The sequence below is a fragment of the Pleurodeles waltl genome, chromosome 10 (assembly GCF_031143425.1).
Source record: "Pleurodeles waltl isolate 20211129_DDA chromosome 10, aPleWal1.hap1.20221129, whole genome shotgun sequence".
Lineage (NCBI taxonomy): Eukaryota > Metazoa > Chordata > Amphibia > Caudata > Salamandridae > Pleurodeles > Pleurodeles waltl.
Window position 1 is genome coordinate 255,151,251 of NC_090449.1, and position 26,327 is coordinate 255,177,577.

Sequence of the window (26,327 nt, forward strand, 5' to 3'; positions counted from 1 at the left end):
GAGGTCTCACCACCGGCCACAGTGGTGCGACCGCACCAGCGGGCCAGGCGGCGTTGTGGAGGTTTGGCGTCTGCCAAACCCCACAACTTGTGATGTGGCAGTCTTTACTGCCAGCCTCATAATGAGGGCCTCGGTGTAACCATATTCAACACAAATTGGGAAAGCATGAAAATAAGCAAGCACTGGCAAAGCCAAACAATACAACATTTTTTGTGAGTCTTTTGGTTTCATCAATGCATGGATTGTTTTGAAATGGCTTCTGTAACACTTTATTGTTGTAAGAGCTTCCAGCCACTCACCATTGTAGCAAACACTGGCAAAAAGAAAAAAAGTTTTGGTCTCAAAAAGCACACATTGCCACCAGTGGTGTAACAAAGGCCCGCAGTCCCCTCCAGGAGGCCCCCCTTGCACAGCACCTGCCTTGAGTAAGTCTGGAGTGGGGTCCCCTCCAGTCTCGTTACACCACTGATTGCCACAGTAGTTCCTGGCACTGAACATAACTACTTTGTGGGCCAATATGCTCCTTGTGGAAGAGCAGAATGCGATCACTCATAGTAAAGCCAACCGATAGATAGAGGGAGAATTAGAAATTTAATAAAAACATCTTTGTTAATGCCAGACCTAATTAGGGACCCAGTTCTTAAAGAAAGTCACAAAAGTGCACCCATGGAATGTCTTTACATTAGTGGTTTTCATGAATTCAGAAGAACTTACAGCAATAGACCAGGAAATCATACTCCTATAACATATTTGTGAACTGTATTATAGCATGAGTAAATATGCATGTATAGATTTGCTCATACGAAAATATGTTGAGCGTGTACAAGTTTACCTTCCCTCCAACCACTTTATTCCCAGCCCTGGAAGAACTTCTACTTCTGCCATTGTCAGGAGTAAATTTCCAACCTTTCTCATTATGGCAAAAGGTTAGAGAAGAGCTGGTGAAAATCCTTAAAACATGCAAATTAGTAGGTTTGCAGACTCAAAGGCATTCCAGCCCTGAAACTATTGCGTACTGCTTCCTCCGGCTACAGTATAAAGATATGTGGGATGGTGGCAAAATAAGGAAATTGCTATAGTAAGGATTGAAATTCTAAGTATTCAACCCTACTATAGTAGTAGCACTGGCATAATCAGGGGGACTGTTATCAGAGCTCTTACATAATGAGATGGCTGCTATAATTTGTTGCAGCATTACATGGCACCAAAGGGACAAGTAGATTCAACAAGCAACCTGTCCCATGGTCAAGTAGATATTACCTGAGACTCCATATCCGGTCATCAATACAATTACATTAGATTTTACAAGTACTGCTAATTCCTAAGTGTCCTTTGTGCGCTTCCTGAATGAGTAGTTCTCTTAAAGACACAGGAGGCATACACAGATTAGCACATCACAACACTCCATTTACCAATGACAATTCATCAGAAACTTGTACAAATGGGCATGAAGGGGCTTCCACACTTCTCTCCTAAGGCCAACCATTTTTTATGTATAAACAAACCGATGTTAATATGGGGTCCTTGCATGCAGCTTTGACCCATACCTTGTGTGACAGTGTGCCACAGTCATGTAAAATATCATCAGCCAATGCTACAACACATTCTTCTTCAGCCACATCTACTAAAGCCTCATCTGGAATAGGCATCCTTGACAGGTAATAAGCTCTAACATTGCTTCCACCAGGAATATACTTCAGAACAAAGTCAAATTCCTGTAGTTTAGAAAGTAATCTGACCAGACGTGCAGTGGCCTTAGCTGACCCATTATCATAAAGCAGATGGAGCAACGGTTTATGGTCCATATACATGTTGAAGTGTGTGCTCCAAATGTAGTTCTTAGATTTCTTAACTGCCCATGGACACGCCATTGCCTCACGTTCAATCGTACTGTAATGTGACTCAGCAAGACTAAGGGCCAGATGTATCATTCTTCACAATAGCAATTACCTAATTGTGATTTTTAGCGAAACGCAATTAAGTAATCACTATTGGAATGTATGAAACTCCAGGAGTTTCATACTGCGATTCGCAAAAGGCTCGCAAATGGAACTACCTCATTAATATTCATGAGGTAGGTTGCAATTTGTGAGCCATTGGGAATGGCTACAATCACAGGGATAGTGGCCTGCTGGGCTCAGCAGACCACCATGTCTATGATTGCTTTTCAATAAAGCATTTTTTTTTTAAATGCAGCCTGTTTTCCTTAAAGGAAAATGGAATGCGTTTAAAAATGAAAAATGAAAAGTTTTAATTTTTTAAGAGTAGGCTGTGGTACGTGGGACCACTGCCTGCTCTTAAAAAACGTTTTTGCATGCATTCACAAAGGGGAAGGGGTCCCTTAGGGACCCCTTCCTCTTTGCAAATGGGTTACCACCAATTTGAAATTAGTGGTAACTGCGATTGTTTTGCGACCGCATTCACTGTCACAAAACAATCATACATATCTCTGCGATTCAGTATTTGGAAGGGACGCCCTTGACACGCCCCTTCCTAATACCGAATCGGTATGTAGTCACAAATCCAATTTGCGATTCGGTAACAATTTACCGAATCATAATTTTGACTTGTTACATACCAAAATGCATTTTTGCAATCGCAAACGGCCCGTTGGGCCGTTTACGATCACAAAAATGTTTGCTATATCTGACCCTAAGAGAACATGAGGCAAAAGCTATGGTGTGTTCCTTGCCCTGAATCAACTGTCACAGTACTGCTCCTAACCCCACCTGGCTGGCATCCATAGTGACTAAACACCTTTTTCCAGTCTAAAAAGGTGATAACGCAGGAGCAGAAATGATCAACTTCTTCACGTTTTGGAAGAACTTGTCAACTTCATCTGACCAGATGTATTTGGTACCTTTCTATAACAGATTTCCTAAAGGTTGTACCACATAGCCATACCCTTTAACAAATCGTGACGAGTACTCACTTAATCCAAGAAATGACCTGAGATTGTCTTTATCCCTGGGGGCTGCGCATCCTAATTTGCCCTGACCAGGGAATATTTGGGGGAAATCTGATTAGAACTGATGGTGTGTCACAAGTAATTAAAATTCTGTACATTCACTCTACATTTATCAGAACTCAAGGTAATGCCAAATTCTTTAAATATTTCAAACACAGCAGATAAAATGTGATTGTGTTCAGCCAACGTCCCTGCAAAGTTGAGAGCATCATCCTGGAAGGCCTGCACACCCACCATGCCCTCGAAGACAGTGTCCATCGACCTCCGAAAAATGCTGGCTGCAGAAGCCAAACCAAATGTAACCTTGCAAACTTAATGGCACTAAATGGCGTGATAAATGTGGCAAGATCTTGAGAAGCTTCATCCACGGGAATTTGATAGTATACTGACTTGAGATCCAAGAGGGAAAAGTAATTTGGGTGTCCAATATTGGCTAAACATTCTTGCAGCTTATGTAAGGGGTGACATTCAACCGTAATGTTTCTTACACTTGGTGCAGCTTTTGCCCAAAGCTGGACACTGCATGAAGTTGCTTAAGTGTGATTTTGAGCCGCACTTGATGCAGAACTGATTAGGTTGCATAGTATTAAACTTGATAGTTCTTTCTTTAACATGAACCAACTCTACATGTTCAGATTCATTAACTGCATTTACAGATACAGGAGAAGCAATAGCACATTCCTGACACATTGCATGTGTAGAAATAATTGAGCATTCAAAGCTTTTAGCCAACTTCAAACGTGTTTTAATGAGGGATCCCTGCAGCACAAGAGCCTTTCTTCAATTTTTTGGAATAGCAGCTGTAGACAAATTGATCACGTAAAGAAGTATCTAAGGCTGCACCAAAATTGCAAGTAGCTGCTAGTGACCTTAAAACTGAAATAAAGTATTCTACAGATTAATCAGCAGACTGTTTTAAAGAAATAGAATCTTTAAATATTGAGAGTAATATTCAAAGTTGCTCAATATATGCAATTAACATGAGTTTTGACAATGACTAGAATAAATACAAGGGGGATATATTAAAATTACATGACATAACATAAGGAATTATGGGGACGCGCACCGGAAGGCGGGGGAAGGGGAGGAAACCCCCGGCAACCCTCGTATCGGGCAGGAGCCCTTTAAACTTTGTGACAGCGCTCCCGCTCCGCGGGACGCGCACCGGAAGACGGGGGAAGGGGAGGAAACCCCCGGCAACCCTCGTATCGGGCAGGAGCCCTTTAAACTTTGTGACAGCGCTCCCGCTCCGCGGGACGCTCACCGGAAGGCGGGGGAAGGGGAGGAAACCCTCGGCAACCCTCGTATCGGGCAGGAGCCCTTTAAACTTTGTGACAGCGCTCCCGCTCCGTGGGATGCGCGCGGGCGGCGCCCGGGCCAAGGGCGGGCCCGTCCTGCGCCCGTCAGTGACCGGAAGAGGCCGGGCTGGGCCATATTATTTTCATCCTGACTTCCGAGGTCGGCGACCAGCGGGCGAATATATTTTACCCACCCGGACACCTTCTTAAATAGGTGAGCAACACTTTAGACCCTCCTGGCGTCTTAGCTTTTCTTAACAAAGCCCCAGTAGAGCTAAAACAGGGTGGGAACAGGGGAGGAAGAGCACCTACGGAAATAGACTGCCAAATTTTGGGACTGGACTTAAGTGCTTTATCAAAGCAAGATGGGTAGACGGAAGGGGGGGATCCCTTTGGAAAAATCCGACAATAACAAGACTCTATATGGTTTCCTTCAAAAAGCGGTTGGGGCATTACAGTAGAAAAAGAAATTGAACTGGTGGAGCGCCGTCTGACTGCCCCCCCCCCCACCAACGGAGGCTCCGTCGAAAACTCCACCACAACCTTTCCACCCACCAGCTCTCCAGCCTGCCCTGCCAACTCCACCTCCAACTACCCAAACTACCCGAATGTCCGTCACAGAGCCCATGGTCAAGGTCACATATCTTTCAGAAATTACACAGCCTATGCCAGACAGGCCTGCACCCTCCCCAGAGCATAGCTCAAAGGGCAAAAGGAAACGAGGGGAGGTAAACTTAAAGAATAAACAGGCTCGTGTTTTGAACTCTCCCAATCATGCCGTGCCTACTCGGACCAAGGACTGTACACCTGCCCAAGCTACTACCAACGGCAGCCTAGACATAGCCTTCATAATAGATTCTATAAAAGACGAGCTCTCCAAAAAACTATACCCTATAACAACTCGCCTATCAGCCATTGAGGAGAAACTTGACGTTCTCATCAAACGTAATCAGCCAAATACCTCTTCCTCATCAGATTTACAATATTCGCAACAACATTTTCCCCCATGCCCTCCAGTTAACAGTGCTAGTAACCCTTCTCTATCATCAAGTACGATCCACATTTCTCAATCACTTTGCCCTGATTCTTCGCATCAACCAGTAAAGGCTTCTACTGCTAGACTGGCCAATCCCCCTGAAACTTGGCACTTAAAGAGAGATTCCCTCCTCCCAAGGCGGACTGATGAAATTGTTTCTTCCATGAACATGGGCACAAAACTGCTCAAGGATCATACCATCTCTCCAGCAGACCGGATGCATAGGGATCTAGGAACCAATATGAGAACTTTACACTTACCACCGGAAGCTTGCCCTTATGTGCTTGTTATTACGAATGTTCCTAAGCTTAAGCCTAATATTCCCGAATCATTTACAGGACTGAAAAATAAGGTTATCCACTGGCTTCATAGATACGCTAGATTTGCTTTTGACATGATACCCTCAATACTAATGGTGAGGAGGGTGGGTTGGGTGGGTCCACTCAAAAACCCTGGTACAGGGGACTGCATTGTCATTAATTTCGATGCGCCTTCTCTTGTCCAACAGCTTTCCTTGAATGTGTGTCATTCTAACCCTCTAGGGGGAGTAACCTCACTTTGCAGGCTCCAGGCTTTTTACCCGCACAAACCTGTACCAGCTATTAAGGGGGTAACAATGCCACCCAGAGACCCCACTAGGGCACAGACGCAGCCTGATTCTCAGGCGAGATGCAGCCCTTTCTCGCCCTCGCTTTCTGAAATTGATTGACTAAAAGCCAGTATTGAGTACAGTTCATCTCAGCCTCTAGGTTCAAATAATTGGGACAAAGAGTACCCTATAGTCGGAAATAATGAAACTTACAAAATAGGGCAAAGTAATCCTGAGGTGGAACAAACCCCTACTGCAGACATCAGAGACCCTATGCCAATTCCTACACCTGCTCAGCCAGATCCTTTTAAGATGGAAACTAGCATCTGGCTTTCCTCCTGGGCCCAGAGTCCTGAAATCCGTATTGGGGATGCAAATAAGGAGCGCAAGGTGATTGAGGCCAACTTAGCCACAGATTTATTAGACCTTAGTAAACTTGGATACCCACCACTATTCCAGACACTCAAAATGCTCACGCCACCCCCGATCTTGACGGGGCAAGAAATACATTGGGCAACACTGTAGTGGGAAATCCAAATATGGCTGATATAGATACAATTGAAAAGGGTATAAAACTTCCCCACGGCACTCCAGGTGCAAGAGAGAACCCTGTGGTTGAAGCTCCCCAAGACATAATAGATGGCCTAGATACCATCCTTAGTTGGAATATTGCAGGATTGGAGAATAAAATGAACAACCCTGAATGGGGCAAATTCATAGATGAATATAAAATATGCCTTTTCCAAGAAACATGGGCACTGGAGCCCAAATACAGAATTGGCTACAAAAGTTACTGGGTCCCAGCAACTAAGGTGAATTCAGGGAGACCCTCAGGTGGGCTGCTTATATGGCTCAGCTGTTCCTTCAAATGTCGGATTGAAATAATTGACTTGGGCTGCCCTGATTTAATGGGTTTATCAATACCATCCCTTAGCGAGAAACCACTTCTAATAATCAATATTTATAACAGGAGCCTGGGTAGCAAATATGAGTCCGACACATTGACTATTTTGGACAGCTTTCTTTCCTGTAAATCCCCTTCCCACTTTATTCTTATTGCTGGAGATTTTAATGTCACTTTTGAACCCTACTCGCTGGCCCAGGAACTATATAAAGATGAAGACGCCTACTGGGGCATCCCTCAACTGGTATCTAGCAAAAGACCAAAAATAAATAGATTAACACACCAGGTTGTGGACATTACACTGGCACATGGCTTGCGGGCTTGCAATGGTCGTTCCCGCTCGGACCCTAATCTTCACCCTACATTCAGGCGTGGGATACAGAAGAGCCAGATAGACTATATTTTGCTTGATATCCGCCTGTGGGGCTATATGGTTGACATGAACATTGTAGAACATGAGGAAAGTGACCACGAACCATTGATTTTATTCCTTAGGAACCTATTACCCCTACTTGAAGTCTCTTGTCCCAAGACCCACGAACAACAGCTTGCATTGACCAACAATAGACGAAATGTTAGATGGGAATCCCTGAGCACCGACACAGCCACTTTGGCATCTGCGTACAGGCAGTTGGCTGATCACATGGATCGTATATCTCAGCCTTTAGAAGATAGTGGTGTGCTTATAGCAGCCCACACACAATTTTTTTATTCTCTAAAAAATCTTTTTACTAAAGAGTCTACAAAAGAAGTTAAAAAGAAGTGTAACGCAAGGTGGTTCAACACCGCATGTAGGGAAGCACAGCACAAACTCCTGAGAGCTTTAAGAGGAGGCCAACCAGACCATATAAGGGAAGCCAGGAAAGATTACAGACAGGAACAAAGTAGAGCCCGTAGGACATGGGATGAATCTAGATGGGTTTCTCTCCTGGAGTCTGCCAAAATAAATGACACCTCGAAATTTTGAAAATTGGTGGCTGATGCCAGCGAAGAACCTAATTGCTCGCCCGGTGCCTCAATACTCCCTGTAGAGTGGACAGATCACTTTTCCCGATTATATTCTGGGATTACTGGTGTTACTTTCAGGGAGCTGACCCATACCATGATTACTGAGACTCCCAAAATTGAATTTACCCTGGCAGAAACTAAGGCTGCGATCGCTTCACTAAAATGGGGAAAGCCCCCCGGCCTTGATAAAATACCAGGCGATTTATACAAGACAATGGTTGGGAGCAGAGATAGTTCCCATCTTTAAGAAAGGCAACCCCTCTAACCCTGCTAACTACCGCCCAATCTCCTTACTAGACAACTTCCAAAAACTTTTTGCTAAGCAAATTTTGTCTCGTTTAGAAGAATGGATTCTGGAAACCGATGCCATTTCTGATTTGCAAGCAGGGTTTAGGCCAGCAGTTAGTACCATAGATCAGGTGCTAAGATTTTTAACAATAAAATGGAAGACTGTGGAAGTAGGAGGAGGCAACCTTTTTGTAGTTTTTATTGACCTTAGAGCCGCGTTTGATTTGGTCCCCAGAAACCAGCTATGGCTGACACTAGCCAATATGGGTGTCCCACATGGCCTTTTGAAACTTATCATCCGACTACACGAGAATACTTATGCCCAAATCAGGAGCGGCAAAAATGGTGATCTAACAGAAGCAGTGGCTATTGAGAGGGGAGTCAGACAGGGGTGTGTTTTGGCCCCCACCCTTTTTCTTCTATACATAAATAATTGTATTAAGTATTTAGTAAATTGCATTAATGATTCCCCAAAGTTGGCCGGGACCAAAGTTCCATGCCTACTTTATGCAGATGACACTATTCTTCTGTCTAAATCATCCATGGGAATTCAGAATCTGGTTAACCAGTTCGGGGTATTCTGTAGAGATCACGGGTTAGACATAAATCTTAAGAAAACTAAACTCATGATATACAGTGCCCCGAATAAGAAGCTCAGAGCAAATATTAAGATGGATTCAATTCATCTGGAGAGGGTAATGGAATACGATTATTTGGGTATCAGACTATCTGATAAGGGCAGCTGGGATCCAGCTATAAGGAAAGGGGCTCTAACAATCAGCCAAAGATGTGGAGTGATAGGACGTAAGGCTAGCACTGCAACAAGCCCCCCTCTGACCCTCATCTCTGAAATCTACAAAGCCCAAATCCGTGCCGCGGCCCTATATGGAGCGGAACTTTGGGGATCTCACAGACAAATGGACACTCTTCAAATCAAAGAAAATAATTTCCTTAGACACATATCCAAACTAGGGAAGGGCACGCCGATGCTCCCCCTAAGACTGGACCTGGGTCTAAATAGTATTAAGGATACAGCATACCTAAGACCACTTCTGTACTAGGTCAGATTATGGAAAACGGAGGAGCTCGAACCCTTCAGACTAGCAGTTAAAGAACTATTGCCACCTTGCTATGGATGGGAAAAAGTACGGTGGCTTAGGGAGATGAAAGTGGCTTGGGTTAAACTGAACTTAGCCCATTATTGGGAGAATCCCGAGACGATTCCTGGTAACGCTAAACGCTTGATCAAAGACCGCTATTGGGAAAAGATCCATGAGGAATCTCTCGGCTCAATTGGGTTGGGTCGGTTGACAGCAGAGTTTCTGCTGGTCAAGCACGAACCTCTGCCTGAAAGCTTCCTGGATCTCCCTATGCCAGCCCGTGCTCGCTCCTTATTACTTCAGTTCAGATATGGAACATTGGCAGTCAACAGCTTTACGGCTTGCTGGTCGACCAATAGTTCTTTATCTGACAAATGCATAAACTGCCATCTATGCAAGGAAACTTCTGAGCATGTCCTATTTTTCTGTCTTTTGTACAAATGCCCTCACGGGAAGTGGATTATTCCTCTGTGCAAAACACTGCCATCACAAAACCGTAACAGTGTATATAGAATATGCAAATATGACACTTCCATGCTGATAGTGAGTTCTGTTTCTAAATATTTGGCAGCAGCATGGAAAATCTGCAGTAGGATTACTACAGATCTTATTCCACCGGTCGAAGAACGGTCCAGAAGCTAGCGAACTAGCACCCTGTTATATTAATCTGGGATCTCAAATAAAACGATAAGTGCGACCTATCGACGATATAAGTCTGTAGCCCCGAGCATGCTGTCTAGTGGGTTACCCCAATTGAAGTGACTTATAGTCCCTCAGCATATATAATTTTATAAATCGCAAGATGCAATTTATTTATTTGATCAACTTATTTAATAGAATTGATTAACTTAAGGAATTATTTTCCACTGGTTGACCTTCAGCTTTTGCCAACAGGAGCTATTATATGTAGTTTTTATGTCTTATTTTATGTATAAACTTGTTTTAGAATGTTTTTTATGCTTTTAACAATTTATTATTATTATCTTAGCATCTAGCCTCTTGCATAGGGAAAGATTCAGAGATTATTTTGAGAGTCTTTTCTTAATTATTTATGAAACTTTTTATGTAGTTTTCTGAATTCTTTCTTTTTTTTTTTTTTTTATTAATTGCTAATGTCTTTTTTATTAAGCGATGGTTTATGGCTCTTATCTTTTTGTATGTATGATCACTTTTAACTTCTCAAATGGTCCAAATTTGGACCGAATAAACTATTGATTGATAAGGAATTATAAAGGTGTGTCTGTCACCGATGTGTAGGCAGCAATGTTATTTACCAGAAACTGTAGTTAGGTGTGTATATCAGCGATCCATAGGCAAAGTAAAAAGGCAGTTGGTAATCACAGAGAATAGACAATAGTTTAAGTAGAAACTGCCAATACATGTGCCTATCACCGATGCACAGGCATCACTGAAATCCAACTGGTAAATGGTGCCCGCCAGCAAGTCAAATTGTCCGGACGGCAGATTAGCCTGGAGCACCCCACAATGCTGAGCGGCAGCGTGTTGCTCGGAGGAGCAAAACTCCTTGACACAGGGGAAGCTTGAGGCAAAGCCTGTACGCATGAGCCTTAGGAAATAACCAGTGTTGCCAGATTGGGCGATTTCCCGCACAAATGGGCGATATTTTTCCCATTTGTGCGGGAAAAAAACCCAATTGCGGGGAGCCTGATTGTTGGGCTATTTGTAGCCCTGTGTGCGGAAAAATCGCAGGGCGTCGCCGCCGGAGATACTGCCCCGGCCAGGCCCCGCCCCGTGATACAGCAAGTTCGGAGTACTCGCGGCGCACACACAGCAAGCAGCGTGTGCGCCGCGCAGTGTCTCACCAGGGGGCCGTCAATTGGTGGCGCTTTCGCGCGCTACTAGATTGACGGCCTTCTGCCCCACTGAGAGCGCGGCCGTACATCATGGAGCTCTCAGTGGGGCAGAGGGCCGTCAATCTAGTAACGCGAAAGCGCTACCAATTGACGGCCCCCTGGTGCAAGCAAGTCCGACACTGCGCGGCAGGTACACGCCGCGGCACACATTAGCCGGCAGGGCGCAGAGCGCCCCACATTAGCTGATGGGGGCAGAGGGCCAGCAATCTAGTAGCGTGCGAAAGCGCTACCAATTGATGGCCCTGGCAAGAAGTATTGGCCTGCCCCCGTGGCATTATTTAAAATGCCTGCGTGGGTGGGCACCACATGAGGAGCGAGCGAGTCAGTGTGTGGCACACTGTTGACTCACTGGCTGCGCACGTGGTGGTGTACTCTGGTATGTGGCTTTTCTCTTTTTGGGCCCTGCCGTGAGCCTCAGCCCTCAGCCTGCGCAGGTGTGGTGCCCCCCCCCCCCCCCCTGGAAAAGTGTCTTTTGTTGTGCGCTTCAGCCTTGGACCCCAAATTAAAGCCAGTGCCCAGCCCCAGAGTGCGTGATTGGGGCCCGGTAGAGGGGCAACACCCCCCCTGGCCCCTTCCTGTTGTGTAGGTGCTACCTACATCCCCTACCTACACTGACGTGCGGCCGGTTGGTGCGCAGCTGCGTAAGACAAGGTAAGTGTCCTTCAATTTGTACCTTTGTGACTTGTGAGTAGATGTGTTCCTTATTTTTAATATTCAGGGACTAATTGTGGATTGAGAGTGCATAGGATCTAAAGCATGGCAGGATTGAATAAGAATGAGTGGCACAGCCAGTGCTTAATTTGTAAAAACGTGCCGGTGTCCACAGCTCTCCTCTTAAACAAGCAGCTGCTGCAATTAAATTTGCAAACACGGAATACTAGGGCAGCGTAATCCTAAAGCCATGTTGGGCCTCTTTAGTCCATTTTAAGCCATTTCACCTCACTCCTGCAGCTTTCTGCTCTCTCCCTTTCTGGCGCTCTTTTTCATTTTTGCATTCCTTCGTCTTTCCCATATGTGTCTTTTGCTTGCAGTAAATGCTTGAGGCAGGAAAAAAGAGTGCTGTCCCTCAAAAATAAGTGCCAGTACTCTGCACCGGAAACAACAAGCACAAATTAAGCACTGGGTGGAATCACATGAAGGTTGGTGATGACAAAGAGTTATTGTGTTCGTCAGGTAATGCAAGGGGGTTACCAGCTGAGTTGTGCAGTGTGTGCTTTGCAGGGCATTTAAATAAAATAAATCATTAAGTTTGGGTATTACTTAAACCATTTTATCTGAAACTTTTTTGCACGTTTGGTAGAGGTCTGTCTTATACTGCCAGTAATGCAAGGTTAACCTAATGACTTACATTTGCACAACACACAATTCTCCATTGCAGCAGTGAAGATTTAGTTCTGTGGCTTTTTGGTTACACACAGACCTTTCAGTGCATTAACTAATAAAGGTTTCATAATATACAGTGATTAACTTAACTTTTTTTATTTTAAGGCATGAGTTATGTATGTGGCTGCCTGAAACAGAATATATATATATATTTTTGTTTAGCCACACGTTTAACCCTGCCCCATTGCATGCAGCATCACTGTTCCCATACTTTTTTTAATGCACTTTGAGCTGTGTGCTCAGCTGATTTATTCATTTATTTCACTCCAGTTGCAGGCAGTGCAAGTACAAATGTGGTCTCATTGGCTGAGCTAAGCAAAATGAGGGTACATGGTCAGTGCACAGCCTCACTGCATGGTTCTGTTCGTGATCTTAGTGCCTAAATTATTGACATCACTTGTAGTCATGCTTTGCTCAGCGTAGCCATTGCTTGCATTTGACACAAAACACTAGCCTTTACCAATAATTTAGGTTCAAGTTCACGGAGTTTGGGTCACTGTGTTCTGGCCTCTGGTAGCAATTTGCAGAAGGGTGTTTATCGTCTCACACAAACAGCCTTTTTGACCTCACACAAGGATGTATGTTACTGCAGGGCCCTGTTGAACTCCACTGTCCAGGGTAGAGGTAGCCCGCTAAAACAAGTGTAGGGGTAGTGCCTGAGTATGTCCGGAGGAGGCAGGAAATGAGTGAAATGTTGGTCTGCTGCCCATTTAATGAAAAGTCCAGAAAGTAGAACAGTAGTAGCGCAGACTGCAGATACACACTGGGAATGCTAGATGGCTACTTGCATTTCACCTTTATCTACCGTGTGCATCTGAAAGGCAGTGAAAAGAACAAAGGTTGTGCTTTGAATCCATTTGGGGGGTGTTGATTATCATAGGTTAATGACTGAGCTAATGTAGCAAATGTTATCTTTGCATGTTGGGGCTGACATTATATTGGGATTAACAGGGCTTGAACTGTAAAATACAAAGGGAAAACAGCATTGGATCTGCTTTCCACAAACTTGAGTTTGGCATGAAAAGTTGAGTAAGTATGAGGGGTAGTCCATTAAGATGTATAACTTTTTGCTGTTATCGGTGAGTTGTTGCTTTATTGTAAAACCAGTTTGAAAGCTAGAGCATACCTCTTACTTAACCTTGAATACGAGGGAGTTGCCATCCTTTGGCTCATTCCCCATTTCAAAACATGACAAATCCAAAGAGTCAATTGTCTGCCTGAAACAAATCACTTGCCCCAGCGTAGAGTCAACACCACTTTGTATCTCCATTGAATTCACTTGTGTTGCACCCCAAAATAAGTACATGACATCCTTGGACACTTGAAGTAGAGGTATGCTCAATAACCATTGGCAATTCTAGATAGTGTTTTATTTATGGCTTTGCACATGATTATCAGTGAACTAGGGACAAGGATTGCAATTTCTTTTGCAGTTTCAGGTAGTCCCCTGGGCTCTCATCTTGACATAGTTCATCATTGATCAGTTCCCAGCTGACCTGGCAGTTTAATTGTTGCACCATGGGCAAGTGGGCACAATATAAAAAAATATACAGAAAAGAGTGGGAGATGGATCCTGAATTAAAAAGATGGATTGCCCCTGTCAAATCGGATAATTCCAAAGCGGCCTGCAAGTACTGCCATATAGACCTGCGTGCCCATTATAACGATTTGAAGCAACCACAAAACACTGCTCTCGCTGTAATTCAGCAAGTGCTTCCATGGCATCCTTTGTACAACCCATTCCTTCATTATCTAATGACCAGAAAAGAAGAGAAATTAGGTTTGCCATACAAACTGCTTGTTGCACATCCATAAATAATATAGATGGATATGGTGAAATTTTGAAGGATGAATTCACTGCCTTCCGAATGCACCGTACCAAATGTACAGCACTAATTACTTCTGTGTTGGGCCCATACTTCAAAGACGAAATGCTGAAAGATATCGGAACATCACCGTACTCCTTATTAATTGATGAATCAACAGACATTGAAGTAAAAAAACTGCTTTGCATTTGTGTGAAGTATTTCAGCATGAAGCATAAAAAATTTGTAAGCACCTTCCTTGGAATGCTAGAATTAAATCAGGCCTGTGCCGAAGATATAGCAAATGCAGTGTTAAGCTTGCTTGAAAGTTGTAACCTTGAGACTGAAAATTTAATGGGCATAGGCACTGATGGAGCAAGCGTCATGTGCGGAAAACATCACTCAGCATTCACCTTGTTGCGAGATAAGCAACCTTCCTTGCAACTTGTGCGCTGCATTTATCACTCCCTGGACATCATTGCAAAGAAAGCAATAAGGAGCATTCCAAGCAATGTAGAATTCATGATCAGAGAAACATACAACTGGTTTTCCCACTCCCTAAAACGCCGGGCCGACTACAGGGAATATCTGACATTGGGCGGAGGCATGCCCCTCAAATTAATTTCGCCTTGTGAAACATGGTGGCTAGTGATGGCAGATTGTATAGATCATTTATTAGAACAATATGATGCCTTAAGCTTACACTTTAGCACAGCATCCTCTGTGGAACACTGCTATGCAGCAAGGATGCTCCAAGAAATGTATCACGATGAGACCAACCTACTTTACCTTACTTTCTTAAAGCCTATTCTTCAAGACATAAAAGTTGTTAATAAAATCTTTCAGCTGGAATGTGGAGATGCACTTCACATCTTTCACGACCTGTATACTCTGTATGTGTCCACAGTGAAAAGGATACTTAAACCAAGTGTTTTTACCAGTAATCCTCAAGAACAGTTGCAGAGCCTAGATTTACAAAGTTCTGCCATTTATCTTTCTCAAGAGGATGTGGATCTTGGTCTTGCTTTCCGTAAGAAGCTGGAAGAAAGTAAACTCACCTCTGTTTCAAAGGATGGCATTGTGAAAAGGTGCCTAGAGTTCTTGAAAGTATTGGCATGTGAATATCAATTTTGCCTTCCAGAGTCACTAAGCATGCTTAAAAAGTTAGAAGTTTTGAGTCCCCAAAAAGTGCTTGCAGATTGCAAACCTCCTGTAACTGACTTACCACATACCTTTTTCACATACCCATTGGAAGTACTAGAGTCTCAGTGGAGAATGATATCCTCATGTTCATTTCCTGAGACTTCTAACATGGAATCCTTCTGGATGGAAGTGTATAACTACACTGATGCTGCTGGCAAACATTGCTTTCACGAGCTTGCAATGGGTGCTATAAAAATGTTGACACTCCCGATATCCAATGCTCATGTTGAAAGGGTATTTTCCCAAATGACGCTGCTGAAAAATGATAGATGAAATAGAATGGGCCTAAAACTACTATCAAATATTCTCTACATAAAGTTTGGACTGAAACGCATTGGAATTGAGTCCTATTCGTTTGTGCCTCCCCCGGAATTGCTTGCAAAATTTAATAGCAGTATGTATGATTAAAGTTGCGAAATTCAGCCCTCCCCCAAGGAATGCATGCAGCTCGGACCTGCCCTTGCCACTGTTGGCTGCAGACGGAGCCATGCCTGCCAGCCCTCTAGTGACAGGACCAGAAGAATACTTTCTGAGACCTGCTCTTGCCACTGTCAGCTGCAGAAGGAGCCCTGCCTGCCAGCCCTCTTGTGACAGGACCAGAAGAACACTTTCTCAGACCTGCCCTCGACCACTGTCAGCTGCAGAAGGAGCTATGCCTGTCAGCCCTCTAGTGACAGGACCAGAAGAATACTTTCTCAGACCTGCTCGTGCCACTGTCAGCTGCAGAAGGAGCCCTGCCTGCCCGCCCTCTAGTGACAGGACCAGAAGAATACTTTCTCAGACCTGCCCTCACCACTGTTAGCTGCAGAAGGAGCCCTGCCTGCCTGCCCTCTAGTGACAGGACCAGAAGAATACTTTCTCAGACCTGCCCTCACCACTGTTAGCTGCAGAAGGAGCCCTGCCTGCCTGCCCTCTAGTGACAGGACCAGAAGAATACTTTCTCAGACCTGCCCTCACCACTGTTAGCTGCATAAGGAGCCCTGCCTGTCTGCCCTCTAGTGACAGGACCAAAAGAACACTTTCTCAGAGCTGCTCTTGCCACTGTCAATCCCAGAGCACTGCATAGCAATCCTGATGGCGCCAAGCCCAGAAGAGCACCATACTCCAGTTTCTCCTACTTTAAGCTACGTACATTGAAGTAAAGAACTTGCTTGAAGCTTGTAGCCTTGAGATTGGAAATTTAATAGGCATAGATGGGGCAAGCGTCATGTGCAGAAAGCATCACTCAGCATTCACCTTGTTGAAAGATAAGCAACCTTCCTTGCAACTTGTGTGCTGCATTTACCAGTTCTTTAAGACCATTGCTAAGAAAGCAATAAGGAGCATTCCAGGTAATATAGAATTGATGATCAGAGAAACTCACAACTGTTTTTTCCACTCACCAAAACGCCGGTCCTACTACAGGTATTTGTATCTCACATTGGATGGAGGCCTGTCCCTGACATTAATTTCGCCTTGCGAAATGCAGGACTAGTGATGGCAGATTGTGTAGAGCATTTAATAGAACAATGATGCCTTAAAATTACACTTTAGCACAATATCCTGCAGGAAAGATGCTCCAGAAATGTGTCATATCTTAAAATTACACTTTTGTATGGTGTCCTATGTCTAGCACTGGTATGCATCAAGAATGCGCAATAAAATTTATCATGAGCAGACAAACCTATTTTTCCTTACTTCGATGACGACCTTGTCATTGCCATGTATTAGCTCTAGGACTGCCACAGTTATGCCAGTACAGATGTAGAGATGATCTACAGTGGAAGTCCCAAAACAATTTATGCTCATTTGCTAAGACATCAGACCTGATAAATTTATGAATGGAAGTGTATAACTTCACTGATGTTGCAAGCACCCATTGTTTCCATGAGCTTACTTTAATGGATCCTCTGCCACTGTCATGTATTAACTCTAGGATCACCACAGTTATGCCAGTAAGAGATGAAGAGATTGGCACCCCTATTTTGAAGAAAGGCTGCAACAAGATTTGGGAAAATCTGGATATCTCTTTATTGATCGGTGGCTCTGTGGAAGTAGGCGGGGAGAAAATCCATGCTCTTGTGCCTAAAGTACTATAGTCAAAATCATCACACAGTTGTAAGCAGCTACCTTAGCAGTATGGGATTAAAGCCGCCCTGTACAGAAAATGGAATCTGGCACTTAACGTTCTTGCAACCCTTGAGTGATGCCAAGAGTCATTCGCAGTTTCCCGTTACCAACTTTGTTTACTTAAAAGTACATGTCTTAATATGGATGTTGGACTTGCTTCCGGTCTAAAGGTGAAAGAGAATAACTATTCGCAATGGACCCTTTTACAGCCACATCTCCTTGCAACCTTCGTGATTGAGATTTACAATTGTCGAACACGCCAGCATTTACATTCTAATGCACCTAGTGTGTCTGTGATCTTTTTTGCTGCCACTTCAAATGACATCAAATGGCTAGAAAAGGAGAGAAATCAGAATTGCATCAGAACCTGATTCAATGAACCATTTGTAGTTTCCCTTTACCACCAGCCAAGTATGTTTTTCAAGCAATATATGATGTCTTAAAAGTTACACTTTTCTGTTGTGTCCTATGTGTACCACTGGTATGCATCAAGAATTCTCTACGAAACGTATCAAGAGCAGGAAAACCTATCTTTCCTTACTTCGATAAAGACCGTGCAATTGCCATGTATTAGCTCTAGGACTGCCACAGTTATGCCAGTACAGATGTAGAGATGGTCACTTTCTCTTGCAGTTTCAGGTAGTCCCCGGTCGTCTCAACAAGACAGTTATTCATTGAGCTGGTTATCCCAGCTGCCAAACAGTTGCAGGTTAATTATTGCAACATGGGCAAGTGGGCTCAATATAATAAAAGGAGTAGTAGTGGTTTCTGAATTAAAAGGACTGAATGCCCTGTAAAATGAGCTGATACCAAGGCTGCATTCAAGTACTGCCATAAAAAAATTGCATGCCCATTCCAATGATTTGAAACAACCTGAAGCAAACAGAGTAGGTGATTGAATGAACCATTCGCAGTTTCACTTTACCAGCCATGTTTACTTACCGGTGCATGCCCCGCACTCTGCAACAAGCATCTTGCGGCCTAGGAAGTGGCTTCTGCCCTTGCTTTCTGTCTGCAACCAAAGGAAAATTATCTGCCTGCTACAAAGGGCTCCAATGCCAAAACTGGTGTCAAAAGGACTGCTGTGAAGTTGATGAAAGCGATGTTCAGCCAAAAGCTGTGAATCCGAGAAAGGATCAAACTGTATGTGATTGAATGAACCATTCGCAGTTTCACTTTACCAGCCATGTTTAGTTACTGGTGCATGCCTCACACTGTGAAACAAGTTTATTGCTGCCTAGGAAGTGGCTTCTGCCCTTGCTTTCTGTCTGCAACCGAAAGAAAATGATCTGCCTGCTACAAAGGGCTCCAATGCCAAAACTGGTGCCAAAAGGACTGTTGTGAAGTTGATGAAAGCGATGTTCAGCCAAAAGCTGTGAATCCTAGAAAGGATCAAACTGTATGTGATTGAATGAACCATTCGCAGTTTCACTTTACCAGCCATGTTTACTTACCGGTGCATGCCCCGCACTCTGCAACAAGCATCTTGCGGCCTAGGAAGTGGCTTCTGCCCTTGCTTTCTGTCTGCAACCGAAGGAAAAGGATCTGCCTGCTATAAAGGGCTCCAATGCCAAAACTGGTGTCAAAAGGACTGCTGTGAACTTGATCAAAGCGATGTTCATCTTTCTGTCTCCAAACAAAAGAAAATAAAGTAGCTGCTACAGGCTTCAATGTCAAAAGGTTTGTCAAAGAAGGACTGCTTTGCACATAATCAAAGATTTACGTCTCTCACCAAGTCCAGATTTACTACTAGTTCCAATTTGCTGCTCATCATAAAAAGTGAGTGACCATTTTTCCATGTTTATTTCCATTTTTAGTGTGTAATGCAATGAATAATCTAGGCACTGTTAGTTTCACATATTTGCTTACAATAGAAATTAGATTTATGCTTTAAAATGTTTGCTTCAGCCTACGATTGCATTAGTTCAGTGTTTAAAGTTTGGGCTAATTTTTGGGCTGGGACCGGTTCATTTGGGCTTACTTTGGGCTGGTTGTTCAACAGCTTTGGGCTATAGAAGGCTTGTAAAATCTGGCAACACTGGAAGTAACCCAAATGCAGAAACACAGGAATCAAGCGTCGGGGCACCCTCTTCCTCCACAGTAATTAAGTAAATTTGAAAGCAGCGCTCCGCAACTCACTCCAAAGACCCAGCAGGAGCACAACGCCACTAAAGTGCAATCCGCAGGAAACATGCAAAGGTAGCACAAAACGCTCTATCTGCAGCACTCTATGGCAATCCAAGTGCAATCCGCTCTATGCACTGTGGCAGTTCACCGTGACAACACTTTGATTTGGCTGCGGGCTCCAACATGCGGAAAACAGAAATCCTCTTATAAAAATGAAACTCGTCGCCAAAATCTTGCATGTAAAAGCACACTAATACAACCAATACTCGACAGAGAAGCCAGTTTGATGGCTCCTTTATTTTAAGTACAAGGTATGGAGCTCGCAGCTAGCGCCACCCAAGCATCGCTGAGTCCGCAAGAAAAATGATTCTACCGATCCTCATGCAACACCAGGCAAGCTTCCACATTTAAAAAAATAATGTAAGGTACATCACGAGAAAATAACTTTTTTGAGCCGAACAAGTTCCAATAAAGAATGCTCTCCGCACTGAGCCACTCCTGAGTGCCGCACACAGGTACGCGTGCACAGGATGGACTTTACTGCTGCTGCGACAGTCTTTTTTGGCACCCCCACCCCATGACCACCTCTTTGGATTCACTCACTACCCCCCAGCAAATTTGTCCCACATCTTTTCATACCCACTTTCACATACATTCGTTTGTTTTAAAGCGCTGGTAAAGGCTGGCTTTACTAATCCACTCAGCTATCCACAGAAAATACAGTTCTGTTCTTTGCAGCAGGAACATTAACCATATACGCTACTTTATGGTGAGTCAAAGCTGGCGCTAGACAAAACTCCCATCCCTCACTCTAGCAGTAACATTAATCACAAGAATGATCTTGACATTTTAATTGCTTCCTGAAGAAAGAATTATCTTGGCATTTTAATTGCTTCCTGAAGGCTGGACGCACAAGGAACTTTTCAGCAGGTGCTTTTAAATTGCAAGTTTCAAAGTTATTGCTAAGCACGGCGCCCCCCTGAGGTCGGCACCCCACCATCCAGGTCAGCACCCAGTGCGGCTGCACCACACACACCATCCTAAAGCCGGTCCTGCGCGTGCAGGGACTCAAAAGAGCACAAGGGCGGCAATAACATGAGATGCAATGACATGTACAACACTCACCCCCTGGCATCCAATATAGCAGATGCAGAGGTCGCTCCTTCTCTTACCTAGCAGGGAAGATATGGAATGAGCTACCCTTTCATTTAAAGATCTCCCCATCTCTTCCAGAGTTCCGAAAGTCCCTGAAGACCTGGTTATTTGGCTTATCAACTGGCCCTTGCTAGTGCCTGGATACCCTCACGGGTGACAAGTTACACTCCACAAATGTACTGATTGAGTGATTTAATGACCCTTGTTTCATAAAATGGTTACTCTTTTGATGCAAGTTGCATCTTCAAAACAGCTGCTTCACACAAAAAGTTTCAAAACAGAAAAGAGCCCCAAAAGAATAATTTGGAGAGAGTAAAAGGTATTGAAGAAGGCTGATATCAGACGAACCCAACCAACTGAAAATAATTGATTAAATGATGTAAAAAATACATACATTTACAAAGGTATTCTCTACGTCAAATTACATACATTCAAGTATACATTTTCAGTACTAAGGGGCATATTTATACTTTTTGATGCAAACCTGCACTAACGCAGTTTTGCATCAAAAAGTTTTGCACAGGCTTGCACCATTCCTAAGCGCCAGCCGGGCACCATATTTATGGAATGGTGCAAAGGGTGGGCTAGCGTAAAAAACAAATGACGTTAGCCAGGTGGGGGTGGCGGTATGGGAAATGGGGGTTTTGCACCAAAAAATGACGTTAGGCTCTATAGAAGCAAAAAAATGCCTCTAACCAGCTTAGCGTCATTTTCTGACGCAAAATCATCCATACCACAGGAGTCATGCCCACCACCCCAATGGCCAGCAAAGGGGACCAGTGTCCCACTGGGCATGGCCATTGCACCCTGTGCCATGCAGGGGGCCCCAAGTTGGGCCCCAATGGCACTTTAATTTAAAAAAAGAAATACTTACCTGTACTTATCTTACTTACCTGTGATGGAGTCCCCCATCCTCTAGTGACCCTCTGGTGTGGGTGGGTGTGTTCCTGGGGCTTGAGTAGACACCTGTGGACCCATTCCATGGTTTTTAAAAATGGAAATGGGTCCACAGGTCCCCTAACGCCTGGTCTGACCCAGGCATTAAATAATGGTAGCCCCTCCTCCCACCGGGCGTCATTTTAGCACGGGGGATAAATATGGGACTATGGGGTTAGCACCATTTTTTTAGATGGGAAAGTCTACCTTGCATCTCATTGACGCAAGATAGGTTAATGCATCTAAAAAATTGTGCAAACTCCAATATTTCGACGTTAGACGTGACTAGCGTCACAATATAATTATGGAGTTCGTTTTGCGTCGAATTTGCGTCAAGAAAATGATGCAAATTCGGCGCAAATGGAGTATAAATATGCCCCTAAATCTCTAACACCAACAAAATATGTGCATACAGGGTCAAATCAGTAGCACACACTAACGAATGCCACAGAATAAAAACCTCTGCATAAATTCTAAATGTTTTATGTATTTTGACACATAGTACACCTTTGTAAATATATGTGTGTGTGTGTGTGTGTGTGTTATCTCGCATGATGAGTTCTTACCCATTGGGTGCATTTGTCTAGCACTAAACATCTATAATGCTTTTTACTCTTTCTAAATTGTCCCTCTCGAAAACTTTTGTGTTTGATATTTATCACCCAGTTTCTTGAGGAACTGTTAGATTACCCTAGTTATATTTGAAGGGTACTTCAAAAATTGGTCATTCCAATGCTCATACATATCTCACAAATAAAATAAAATTGTCAAGCTGACCCTTTAATTTTAGGATTAAGCATGACCTCAGACTAACAGATTTCCAGTTCAAAAGAAAATATGTACACTAGTGCACAAGGTATTGCCCATAAAAAATGGAATGCCTTACCACCATATATATAAGGCTGGCGACAATCTTTGCCCTTTTCAAGCACCTCTTGAAAGAAGTCTCCTAATTAAATACCTTGTTATGAAAATCTTGAGAGCCCCCTGAAATGACAACTGCAAAATCCCACTTTTTTCATCTTGTATATTTTTCAGACATCATGCTCTATGCCTCTTGAATTACCTCTCTCCCTGTGTGGCATGTTTTGTTTTTCCTAGGCCTGGTTTAAGCTTTAAGAAACCTCTTGATTAAAAAATAAACCATTATGCCCATAAATTGCCCGAAATCAAGGTGGTATACATATGCTAAGGCTACAATTATTCCAGGTATAGCCACAATATGCCTACGAGGTTGACCTTTATATTAGGGGCGGCCATTATTATGCCAGTGACCACCATGATGACAGGAATGGTGTGTTATTTATAGACAAATATCCATGCTGATATCCAAAAAAGGCTAACATACAAACACTAACACGAAGGCTCACCCACACTCCCTAAAAGCACACTCATATATGGAAACAGGCATGTGCGCGCGCACTCACACACACACACACACAAACACACACTGATTATACAAAGTAGAATGGTCCCAGCCCCAAAATGTAAATGCAAAACTCAGGCAACAGCTGGATTATTTTCTGTGCTGCCACCAAACTATGAAGTACTGCTGTTTCACTCCACTTCCTCTGGTCCCAGCAGAGACTGGACAGCCTGCTGTTCTTGCAAGCACAGTGCAAGAGACAAGGCTGAAGAAACATAGCAGAACCTGCAGATCTCTGTCTCCTGGGCATTATTGAAGGTGTTGTCAGACTCCCCTGTCTTCAGTGGTGCAGGTCACAGATCGGTGTTGCTGGAGGCGAAACGATGTTGTTTGTGGGGGCTTTCAATTAGTTATGGAGATGCAGGACGATGGTAAAGCTCCTATGAGGTTGTAGTTGGATCCAGTGCTTTTGGTGTAGTCGCCTGGTCCCAGCCTTGACATGGCACATCAGGCAGTAAAATCCCTTGCAATCTTATTAAATGCAGGCCTCTCAAAAACAGCTGTTACACTGCTTCTGGACGACTCACCCGGCCCCTATTTAGAACAGTGCAAGGGCTTCCTTAACTCCCAGCAAAACAACATCCTGCCTTTGGAGTGTTCCTTTTCCTCTAGTCAGATATGCCATGCTTCTGGTCCCTTTTTAGGTCTCCCCTGAGACAGCGCATGAACGCTGTCACTTGTGACGCAAAGTGCTGTCCAAAAAAAGCAAGCATTGGCATAGCCAATAGGTTTCACCTTTGGGACCATATAAGTAGTTACCCATGCAGCACATTAAACCTTTATCAGACATAAACTGTGTTTGTGCATTCCTTCATACCCTTGGCACTAGACCGTAATGGTCAGAATATACCCTAGAGGATACCACAATAAAAATAGCATTTGGGAGAAACATGGTCATGTAACCTTAAACTCAGCCCCTAGAGAGCATAACCACATGAAAAGAGAAGGGCAGGGATTATCGCACTTTAACCATATATTCAGCCCCTACAGGCATAGTACATTACACATTTTCAGGCTTAGATAGACTTCTAGAATATTTTTATAAACAAGATCCCCAGAACACAAACTACTACCATTTGTAAAGCAAAAGCTCCAGCCATGAGAAAGCTTAAAATGTTTAAAAAAGACATTAAATGGTGGGTGAGGTTATAATTTAGGTTATCCCCCCCAACTTACTGCAGGGACCCAGAAGATGATCTGGACAGAAGGAGCATGTCATGCTGAGCATTCCGGTGGTGGGCCCATTGTCCTAGGACCACCACAGGCTGATTTATGGGCAAAAATATATTGCAAAAGGAATGCCCCGCAAAGCATTATGGGGAAAGTTTCCCGAGTGCAGTGAACTTAGTAGTATTGGCTTTCCCACTGTTCCAGAAACAGCTGTGATAGGGAATTCCCTTGAGGTTTTTTCTATTTAAAAGGGGCGCAAAAGAAAAAAGTAGTGTGTTGATACTAAGGTATATGGCCGATCATGCAATAAACCATGTAACAGGCTCAGTCGCTAAGGCTGTAACAAAACAGCCTTAAGGTGGGACAAACCTAAAGCATTACAAACCAAAGGAATTTTGAAAGGCAGGCCAAGGAACGCATGAAAGTGATGGGCGTGTGATAGGCGGCAGCGAAAGCCCACATAAGTATATTACGGCATGTTGAGAGACAGCTCATGCGCCTGCACAGGGTCGACCTAAAAAAAACCCTCAAAAAAGGGGTATTTAGCCCACTAGTTACTTATAAATTTCTAGGCCTCATCATCACTCTCATTTCCTTGCTTTTCACTGGCCAGCGCGTTGGCTTCATCTTCTTCTTCTTCCGTTGCTTGTCCTTTCGATGGAGCTTGGACCAAGAGTCCTTTCGCTCTTCCTACTTGGATTTAAGCACTTTATTTTTTTTTTTGTTGCTTGCTCGTCTGCCCTCTCCACCGCAAAAAACATCACCTGACCACGTCTTAGCACTTTTATGAAATGCTTTTAAAGAGAGCTTTGTACTAAGCTACCCTTGCGCCCGTGCAGCAAAGAGTGCATTCATTTTAGAAAAAAATGCAGACGTGACATACATTATGGCCGGCATACATTTCGAATTATAAATATTCATTTATAAACCAGGACGCAGTAACTTGGAGTTTTCAGTTTTTGTACATTTTGACAACATGTTTGAAGCTCGAAAGAGAGCAGGACTGCCAGTGTGGTTTCTGATACACTGCTTTGTTCTGTTTACATTAGATATTACACATGAAAATCAATTTTGCGTTAAGTTCGGAAGGGAATGGACCTTTCATCAATAATTTAAGCTCCCAGTGTCAATGTTAATTTAATGAAACAGACGACCTCCTTGGCTAATTGTTTCTCGTGTCCCCAGAGATAGGAAAATTGAACCTTTTCATCTCCTTAATCTCTACCCTCTGAACATGTGTGTGAGTATCAGGACCGGCTTTACAGCAGCAGCCATATTTACCGGTTTTGTGATATCCTTTTTTATACATGGTCAGAAGCTCTCTAATCCACAAACATCCCTTTACCTTTAGTGAAATTAAGCTATAAAACCCTAAACTAAGACTGCTTCCCTAAACTGCCTTATGCACACCCTCAATTCAATATACTGTGGTGAGGGTTGGCTCCTAAAATTAAAATGTTTCAGATTCCCACATAGTGGATTCCAAATGTCTTAAGAATTAGGAGAAGGAAATGTGATTGTCTCTCTCGGATATGCTAACACCAAAGCAATTATGGCCTGTTATGGATTTCACCTTTCACCTGAATGTGTCCCCTGCACGTCCTTGCAGACCAAACAATTTAAGGAGATGGGTAAGTTAATGTTAAACCTTGCCAAGAGGAAGCTGGACAGAAACTGCCATGTGTTGAGCCTTATTGACAAGGCTGTACAGCCATGAACAAAATCTCCACAAGGTGCCAGGCTTGTTTGAAGGTTTTGAACTCGAACCAAGAACCTCAGGACAAGTGTACTCACTTGTCATCTGGTGAGAAGAAACTCTTTGATCCCCATCTTAGTTGAAAATGCTCCTTCAGTACACAAATAGGAATGGTCATGGCCAAATTACTGAGCTCAACCCACAATCATGTTTCAAGTCAGCCAAGTATTTACAACCTTTTAAAGGCGAGCT